The sequence below is a fragment of the Callithrix jacchus genome, chromosome 5 (genome assembly GCF_049354715.1).
Source record: "Callithrix jacchus isolate 240 chromosome 5, calJac240_pri, whole genome shotgun sequence".
Classification (NCBI taxonomy): domain Eukaryota; kingdom Metazoa; phylum Chordata; class Mammalia; order Primates; family Cebidae; genus Callithrix; species Callithrix jacchus.
Genome location: NC_133506.1, coordinates 18,806,760 through 18,815,614, shown reverse-complemented (window position 1 = coordinate 18,815,614; position 8,855 = coordinate 18,806,760). Strand labels below are relative to the sequence as shown.

The 8,855-nt window shown below is 40.7% G+C and overlaps 1 long non-coding RNA gene across 3 annotated transcripts; it reads left to right on the top strand.

Annotated features, from left to right (window-relative positions):
* Nucleotides 1–216: 216 nt before the first annotated feature.
* Nucleotides 217–8,418, top strand: LOC118154050 (uncharacterized). Of its 3 annotated transcripts, none has more exons than XR_004743978.3 (4): nt 217–280; nt 360–606; nt 6,598–6,788; nt 7,376–8,418. It is a non-coding gene; the product is annotated as an uncharacterized LOC118154050 (long non-coding RNA). The 3 variants fall into 3 exon arrangements; XR_004743977.3 differs by having other exon boundaries at nt 360–629; nt 7,376–8,417; XR_004743976.3 differs by lacking the exon at nt 360–606 and having other exon boundaries at nt 7,376–8,413.
* The last annotated feature ends 437 nt before the right edge of the window (nt 8,419–8,855 follow it).

Sequence of the window (8,855 nt, the reverse complement as noted above, 5' to 3'; positions counted from 1 at the left end):
TTCTCTTGGCTAATGAGCTGTTGGGGAGGGAGACTGTCACTTGCCTCTGTTGATTTCGGGGGCCTTCCTCTCTTTAGACAGTCTCACAAAGTGCTGGATGTAGGGGTCATGCCAGTAGCCAATGCTTACTGCAAACCTCATAAGTCCATGATGGTGATGATAATGGTTTGATGACAATGGGGGTGGTGATGATGGCTGTAACTACCAATTCTGAACACCTCCTATATGCCAAGCACTGCTGGAAGCACTCCACATTTCACCTGCACGGCCACCCTCTGAGGTAGGTAACAGCCTCCTTATCCCCAGAAGGACCTCAGGGCAACAGGAACCAGCCTGACTCATATCTATCATATATTCAGCAACTTCAACAAAATAATATTCAGCCTACGCCCGCGCCCCAGAAGCTAGCCCCGAGCCCCGCCCCCGGCAGGCACTTCGAGCACAGGGAAGCATCTTTGCAGGCGCCCCGCACGCCCTTGTCATCTGCGTAGCAGGTCGAGGTGGAAGAGCAAGAGGCGAAGGAGAACTCTCTCTGCCTGGGGACCACGGGAGTGGAGTTCCCGGGAGCTGTGTCCGCCAGCGACACGGAAGCGGGGTCGACAAGAGGTGGGGGACGGCCCGAGTCACAGGTAGAAAGCAGGAGACTAGAGTAGCGATCCCGACTTTACTATTTATCTGTTCAGTTGTTTGGCTGGCTGGTTTGCATACTAATAACTTCAACGATTATTAATGACCTTTAAAACTGGACAAAGTTGTTGGGCAGCTAACAGCTAGCTTAGATAGCCTTGAGCCAGACTTACACAAACTGAAGCAGAGACATGAGTGGCTCAATAGCCAGTCTCCTCTCTGTCAACATGTTCTCACTTTGATTTTACTCTTCCATTTGACCACAGGGAGGGAGGAAGTAGATCTGTAAAACTAATTTGTGCCATGATGTATTATGGTCTCCTATGGACATTTGCATTTTAAAAGAGGAATTTAGGGAAGTACTATACCTATCCAAAGAGATTAACCAACAGAAATAAAGCAATAGTGCTTTGACTATTTGGGGAAAGGTGGCCTTTATATTATGCCACATAGATATCACTTTCAGTGCCTTTCATAAAAACATTAATTCTGGTTCTACTTGAAACCTCCTAGTCTTCAGTGGGGAAAGTTCCTTAAGGCAGCCAAACCTTGGACCAAAAATTTCTTCCCCATAACGTGGACACATGCCCATTCTTCTGGACCAAACAAGATCCAAAGCTTCAGCCTACCCTTTTATAACTTGACAACATAAGGCATAATTAAGAAAAAAAGGTATATTTTATTTCTAGCTGAAAATAAACATATACTTCTGTTTTGAAATATTTTTGTATGTACACAAAAATTCAAAAAAACATAAAAATACATATTCTAATTTTGTATGTGTATGTATTTCAGGAAGCCACAAACCACTCATGAAAGCTTTATTTATAGATGCCCTTCCACTATGACTAACAATTTGCTGCTCTCTTGGAAGAAATTATACGAAATGATACTCTTTCTTCTTTCTTCTAGCTCTCTCTTCTACAGATAAAATAAGGGAGCATTACTGAGGTCTTGTGAGGTGGCACCTGATTCATCTCTAGGTGCCTGTACCTGTGTGTATGTGTGAGGTGTGTGTCTATGTCAATCAGCCCCCTCACTCATTCATCTTACCAGACCAACCCCAGAAACCCACATTTGTTTGTGAGCTGAAGTCAAGGATCAAAATCACAGTTCCTGTGGCTAGAATTGGGGGGAAGGAAGTAGAATTTTCTTCCCGACAGCTCCATCTCCTTGGCAGAAAAACCCCCATGTGCACCTGTTAAACTAGATCTCAAGTGATTTTTAGCCTCCCAGCATTTGGCTGACATAAAGAGTGTCGAGTGATTCTTCATTTATTTTACAACTCAGTGAGCACCAAATTAAGTTTAATAGCCATGATAAACACACACATACACACATACCTCCCTGTCCCCAATTAAAAAAAGATTTATTACATTCTGGGTGATAAACACTTCACATCAGCTCTTTTTTTCTTTTTTAACACCATGAAACTATTTTAGGTTATTTAATTATTGTTTAATCACAGGATTTAGAAAGCTTTTTTTTTTTTTTCAAGGAACATTGTAATACTTCATTTATAGCCTGCAAGTATTGCTGATATTTTTATTTAGAAGGAGAGGAACTGGGGATGTTCAATAATATATAGAGTGTATGCAAAGTGTAAAATGTGCCACTTTTTAAAAAAATTTTATTTTCAGTTCTGGGTTACATGTTGTGGATGTGCATGTTTGTTACAGAGGTAAATCTTTGCCGTGGTAGTTTGCTGCACCTATCAACCCATCACTGAAGTATTAAGCCCAGCATGCATTAGCTATTTTTTCCTGATATACTCCCTCCTTTTTATCCCACCCCTGACTGGTTCCAGTGTGTGTTTTTCCCCTCAATGTGTCCATGTGTTCTCATCATTCAGCTCCCACTTATAAGTAAGAACATGCAGTGTTTGTTTTTCTGTTCCTAAGTTAGTTTGTTGAGGATAATGACTTCCAGCTCTATCCATGTCCCTGCAAAGCACATGATTTTGTTACATTTTTATGGCTGCATAGTATTCCATGGTGTATATGTACCATATTTTCTTTATCTCATCTATCATTGATGGGCATTTGGGTTGATTCCATGTGTTTGCTATTATGAATAGTGCTGAAATGAACATACGCATGCATGTATCTTTACCTAGAACCAGAAATACCATTTGACCCAGCAATTTCATTACTGGGTATATACCAAATGGTATATAAATCATTGGGTATATACAGGTTCCTTGAGGACTCTGGATATTAGAACTTTGACAGATGGATAGATTGTAAAAATTTTCTCCCATTCTGTAGGCTGTCTGTTTGCTCTGATGAACATTTATTTTGCTGTGCAGAAGTGCTTTAGATTAACTAGATCCCATTTGTCAATTTTTGCTTTTGTCATAATTGCTTTTGGCTATTTCATCATAAACTCTTTGCCCACACCTATGTCCTGAATGGTATTGCCTAGATTTTCATCTAGGGTTTTTTTAGTTTTGGGTTTTATATTTAAGTCTTAAATCCATCTTGAGTTAATTTTTGTAAAAGATGTGAGGAATGGGTCCAGTTTCAATTTTCTGTACATGGCTAGCCAATTCTCCCAGAACCATTTATTAAATAGGAAATTCTTTTCCCATCTATTGTTTTTGCCAGGTTTCAAAGACAAGATGATTGTAAATGTGCAGTCTTATTTCTTATTTCTGAGTTCTTATTAGTCTATTTTCTGTTTTCATACCAGTACTATGCTGTTTTGGTTATTGTAAATTTGTAGTATAGTTTGAAGTTGGATAGTGTGATGCCTTCAGCCCTGTTCTTTTTGCTTATGATTGTCTTGGATATATGGACTATTTTTGGTTCCATGTGAATTTTAAAATAGTTTTCTTCTATTCTGTGAAGAGTGTCAATGGTAGTTTCATGGTAATAGCATTGAATCTATAAATTACTTTGGGCAGTATGGCCATTTTAATGATACCAATTCTTCCTATCCATGAGTATGGAATGTTTTTTCATTTGTTTTTGTCTCCTCTGATTTACTTCAGCAGTGATTTGTAGTTCTCCTTGAAGAGGTCCTTAACTTCCCTTGTTAGTCATATTCCTAGGTATTTTATTCTCTTTGTGGCAATTGTGAATGGGAATTTATTCATGATTTGGCTCTCTGCTTGTCTATTGTTGGTGTGTATGACTGCTTGTGATTTTTGCACATTGATTTGGTATCCTGAGACTTTGCTGAAATTCCTTATCAGCTTAAGAAGCTTTTGGACTGAAACAATCCTAGCTATAGGATCATATCATCAGGAAACAAAGACAATTTGACTTTCTTTCTTCCTATTTGAATGCCCTTTATTTCTTTCTATCTCTTGCCTGATTTCCCTGGCCAAAAATTCCAATACTATGTTGAATTGGAGTGGTGAGAGAGGGCATCCTTGTATTGTGCTGGTATTCAGAATGAATGCTTTCAGCTTTTGCTCATTTAGTATATTGGCTATGGGTATGTCATACATGACTCATTATTTTGAGGTATGTTCCTTCAATACCTAATTTATTGAGAGTTCTTAACATGAAGAGGTTGAATTTTATTGAAGGCCTTTTCTGCATCTACTGAGATAATCATGTGGTTTTTGTCTTTAGCCCTATTTATGTGATAAAACACATTTATTTATTTATGTATGTTGAACCAACCTTGCATCCCAAGGATGAAACAAATTTGATCATGATGGACAAGCTTTCTGATGTGCTGTTGCATTTGGTTTGCCAGTATTTTACTAAGGATTTTTGCATTGATGTTCATCAGGGATATTGGACTGAAGTTTCTTTTTTGGTTGTGTCTCTGCCAGGTTTTCATATCAGGATGATACTGGCCTCATAGAATCATTTAGAGAGGAGTCCTTCCTTTTCTGTTATTTGGAATAGTTTCAGAAGAAATGGTGGTACCAGGTTCTCTTTGTACTTCTGGTAGAATTCAGCTGTAAATCCATCATCTGATCCAGTGGGTTTTTTTTTTTTTTGTGGGTTTATATACCCTCAAACTTTGCATACCTTTGGATGGATTTTTTGTGGGATCATTTTATTGATATTATTGTTGCTTTCTGTTTACTTGTTTTTCTTTTAGCAGTCAGGCCTCTCTTTCTTAGGGCTACTGAAGTTTTCTGAGAGTCCACTCCAGACCCTATTTGCCTGGATCTCTCCTTAGCATGGAGGTATTACCAGTGGAGGCTACAGAACAGCAAAGATAGCAGCCTGCTTCTTCCTCTGGGAGCTCTGTCCCAAAGGCACACTGACGTAATGCCAGCCAGAACACTCCTGTATGAGGTAACTGGCAACCTCTGTTGGGAGGTGTCACCCAGTCAGGAAGAACGGGATCAAGGACCCACTTAAAGAATCAGTCTGGCTGCCCCTTGTTTGAGTGGGTGCACTTGTCTGGGGGCAATCCCCCTCATCCAGACTTTTCAGGCTCTCCAGAGCCAGCAGGCAGGAGAGACTAAGTTGACTGGACTGTGGAGACTGCAGCTGTCTCTTCCCAGAAGGACTCCATCCCAGGGAGATCAGAGTTCTGTCTGTATACCCCGGGCTGGGGTACCCCAGGAATTGCTGGAATTCCTGCAGGGAGGTCTCACCCAATGATGAGGATCTGGGTCCTACTTAAAGAAGCAATCTGGCCTTGATCTGCTACAGCCACTATGCTACACTGTGGGGAAGTCTTGTGATCCAAACCACCCAGTCTCCCTGGCACCAGCAGGGAAAAACGATTGACTGGGGCTGCAGTGATGGTGGCTGCCTCTCCCCCAGGGAACTCAGTCATCTTAGGCAGTCTCCACCCTGCTGCCACTGACTGGTGGGGATTCCAAGCCAGTGGGTCTTAGCTGGTGGGAGTGGGGCCCACTGGGCAACACTACTTGCATGCCGCATATTCTGCAGAGTAAATTAAAGCAGAAGAATAGGAAGTTGGACATTTAGATATTTTGATTGTCGTCTCCGTGATAGGTTTTGAAAGACTCAGGTCAAAGATGTCTTTCCCACTAGACTGAATAGTCTCAGAAGCAATGTCTTGCTTTTGAGCCTTATGCTAAAGCTGGAGCAAAGCTGGTTTAAATTATGACTCTGGCCAGCTGCTACCAGTGTGCTCAGTGAGTGGGAGTCCCATCCAGCCCTCATGACTATGAGGGGAATGGGTATCCACCCATTCCCAGTCCCCTGTCATCCAATTATATTCCTGAAAGAAAAGGCTTAGGATCTGCCAGGGTGCCACCCAAATTCTGGGAGAAGGAGGAGAGACCATTGATTTTACTAGGACATTGATTGAAGAGGCAGAAGGAAAATGAAGTGAAATTACACAATTTGAATATCTGATGCATTATTAATTACAGCATACTTGATAAAAATATAGAATTTTGGAGTGTAGAAGACTGATACGTCAGCATCCTATGGGTAGCAGAAGTTTTTAGACTTATCAGGAGAACTTTTTTTGCATCAGAATTTTGTAAGGAATCCCACAGGTAAGGCAGGTAAACAGAGTTCTGTCTGAACTGACAATGAAGCATCTGGAGACTCCTCACATGCTCAGATTTCCCTTTGAATGATCCTCACTTCCCATGAGGCACCTTCATAGGACCTCAGAGTTGTATGGAACCCAGTTTAAGAAACAGCCCATATACTTGTAATATTTGGTTAAAAAGTCCTAGTGCAGTAGTGAGCATCTGGCTATACCGTTGGAGTGTAGGCAGAGGGAAAACGGGGAATGTGCCCACATGGTGCCATGGCCATTCACCAATCCTATGGCAGGTTGGTATACATGAATGCCTTATTGGGCCTATTTATACATTTGGCCCTCATCAGGCAAGTAAGTTTTCACAGGACACAGAAAAATCTCTGACAAGTTGGTTCTAGTAGGGGACATGAGAAGTAGCACTTCCAAAATCCAGCAGAATAGTTTTCTTGCAGGTCTTTTGGATTTTAGAATGAATGTGTGATTAGCTGCTGACTGAGTTTCTTCTTTCTCCAATCTCTGATTTGCTGTTAGTGAACAGAGAATCATCACCCAAGAAGATATACATATGGACAGAATAGCAATCAAAGCCAAGACATTACCTAAAAGAGATTCAAAGCTCATGAGCTCACTGCTCAACCACTTCTGAGACACTGGTTTAGGAGTTATCCCACTGGCTTCTCTGAGGATAACAGAATGTCACCCCCACGTCTCCTTTGAAAATGGTCAGCTTATAAAATTTATTTATTTAGCGATTTGCTTTTCCTGTTTCTTTTCTACTTCAAAGGAAGTAGCATTTAGTTGTAATGTGAGAACATTTGGGTCAGAGCATCTTTGTAATTAAAAAAGATGTTTTAAAATATAGAATAAGACTCCCAGGAAAAGGTGGTAGAGTAATGACCTCTTTCCATTTTGCTTCCTGAAATCTACTGACATTTCTCTCTGATATCTCCTGAGGTTGGGAAAGAGAGAGTATAAATCAACAGACCTGCAACTAGATACACTGGTGATTGCTGAAGCCTCTGACTATAGACAATAGAGAATATTAACTAAATATAAATAAATTTGGACTAATTCAGAGGAAGATGTAAAAAATCATTACAGAAACATTCAAATTTTCAGCAGGATGTAGTGTTCTCTAAAAACATAATAGAGGATCCTATAGAAATAATAGAGCAATGGAATGTGGTGGTAGTCAGAAAAAGAGAACAGATCTCTGAAATGGGCTACTTGGCTCAGCACAGCTGTGGGGCAGAGGGCTAAAGGAAAGATAGTTTGAAGACTTGATCTTTACGGTTGTTCTTGTTCACAGCCTGGATCCCTGATCTAGAGAACTGGCTTAGAGCCCAGGCAGAATGGATTCACAAGAGGAATTGGCTCCCAGCCAGGCAGCTGTTCATCAAGGTCCACTTTACAGAATGATACTCACTGGATGCTTGTGGGAAGCTATGCATGTATGCATTGCGGGGAGACATTTAAAGCTGATAAGTGATTCTTTGGGCTAGACTGTAGAAAAATTAGCGGAAAACTGTTACAAAACAACACCATCATTTTAATACTAGCCCAATTTCCTATCTATTCACCTAATAAACCACTGCGCGCTCCCCATCTCATAAGTCTGTCTGGATATTTTTCAATAAATTGAATGTTGTAAGAGAGTTGCCCTCATTCAAAGATTAGAAAGAAACCAAAAATCTCTAACTAGCAAACCAGTCAAACATTCATTCCATGTTAATTGAGCAAATATTTGCACATAGGCACAGAGCCACTGTCTGAGGCACAGGGAATGCAGCATGAATTAGACTGAGGCATCCCAGCATTTCCTTCCAAAAAGGTCACAATGTCCTAGGTAAAGAGAAGGTGAATACTGCTCATGGGGAAGTTATTTTGTGTAACAGAATCCCTTCAAGCAAATTCCAGTCTACAAACTCAAATAAATTACTGAAAGCAAGGGAAACAACGCACATTTATAGAGACCTAACAATAGATGGTAGCTAGAAGGTCAGCTAATAGTACCCACAATGAGAAAACAAAATGGACACCATGATAGGAAGACTGAGCAGCGTAGATGCCAGAAATTGGCCTTCCCCAGGGAAGGAAAAGCCTCAGTGGGGCCGTCACAGGTCTTCCCAGAAGAGCGAGGAGCCTTCAACAGAAAGAGCCCTGGAGTGCATTGCTGCATTCCCCAGAACTGGGGGAGGAGCACTGATTGAGCACTGGTGTTCACTTGTGAAAATTAGCCGAGCTGTGTTTTCATGATTTATGTGCTTTTCTATTTGTGTGTTTTACCTCGACAGAAAGTTTACTAAACATAATTGAGGTGTATAGACCATGATGAGAGTAAAATAAAATTCTTGGCAGAGAGAACAACCTGAAAAAGCATAATTCAATTGCTGTGTTTGTGTGCTGAGAGGCAGAAGGGAGAGGCAGAAAAAAAGAGGGGGACGTAGAGGGTGGGAGACAGAAATGCAGTTTCTGAGTCTTAGGTAATGCATAAAACTCATGGAAATCTCTGCTTACCAAATGGAAAGTGACAGGCATAGACTTTTGAAAAGTTTTCAGAGTTGCAGGAAATACAATGAGTATGACAAATGGGAGTTGTCAGGTCGAAAATCTTCCATGATAAAACACTGGTTAAAACTATTCCACACTTTCAGGTAATGAGAACCTGCACCTCTCAAGGGAACCTAGAAGAGAAGGTACAACCATATTTTGTGTTTGGTATTATCTAGATGTCTCATTGCAAAGAATTATGAATCTCATTTATTAATTCATTTATTCCAGAAATACGT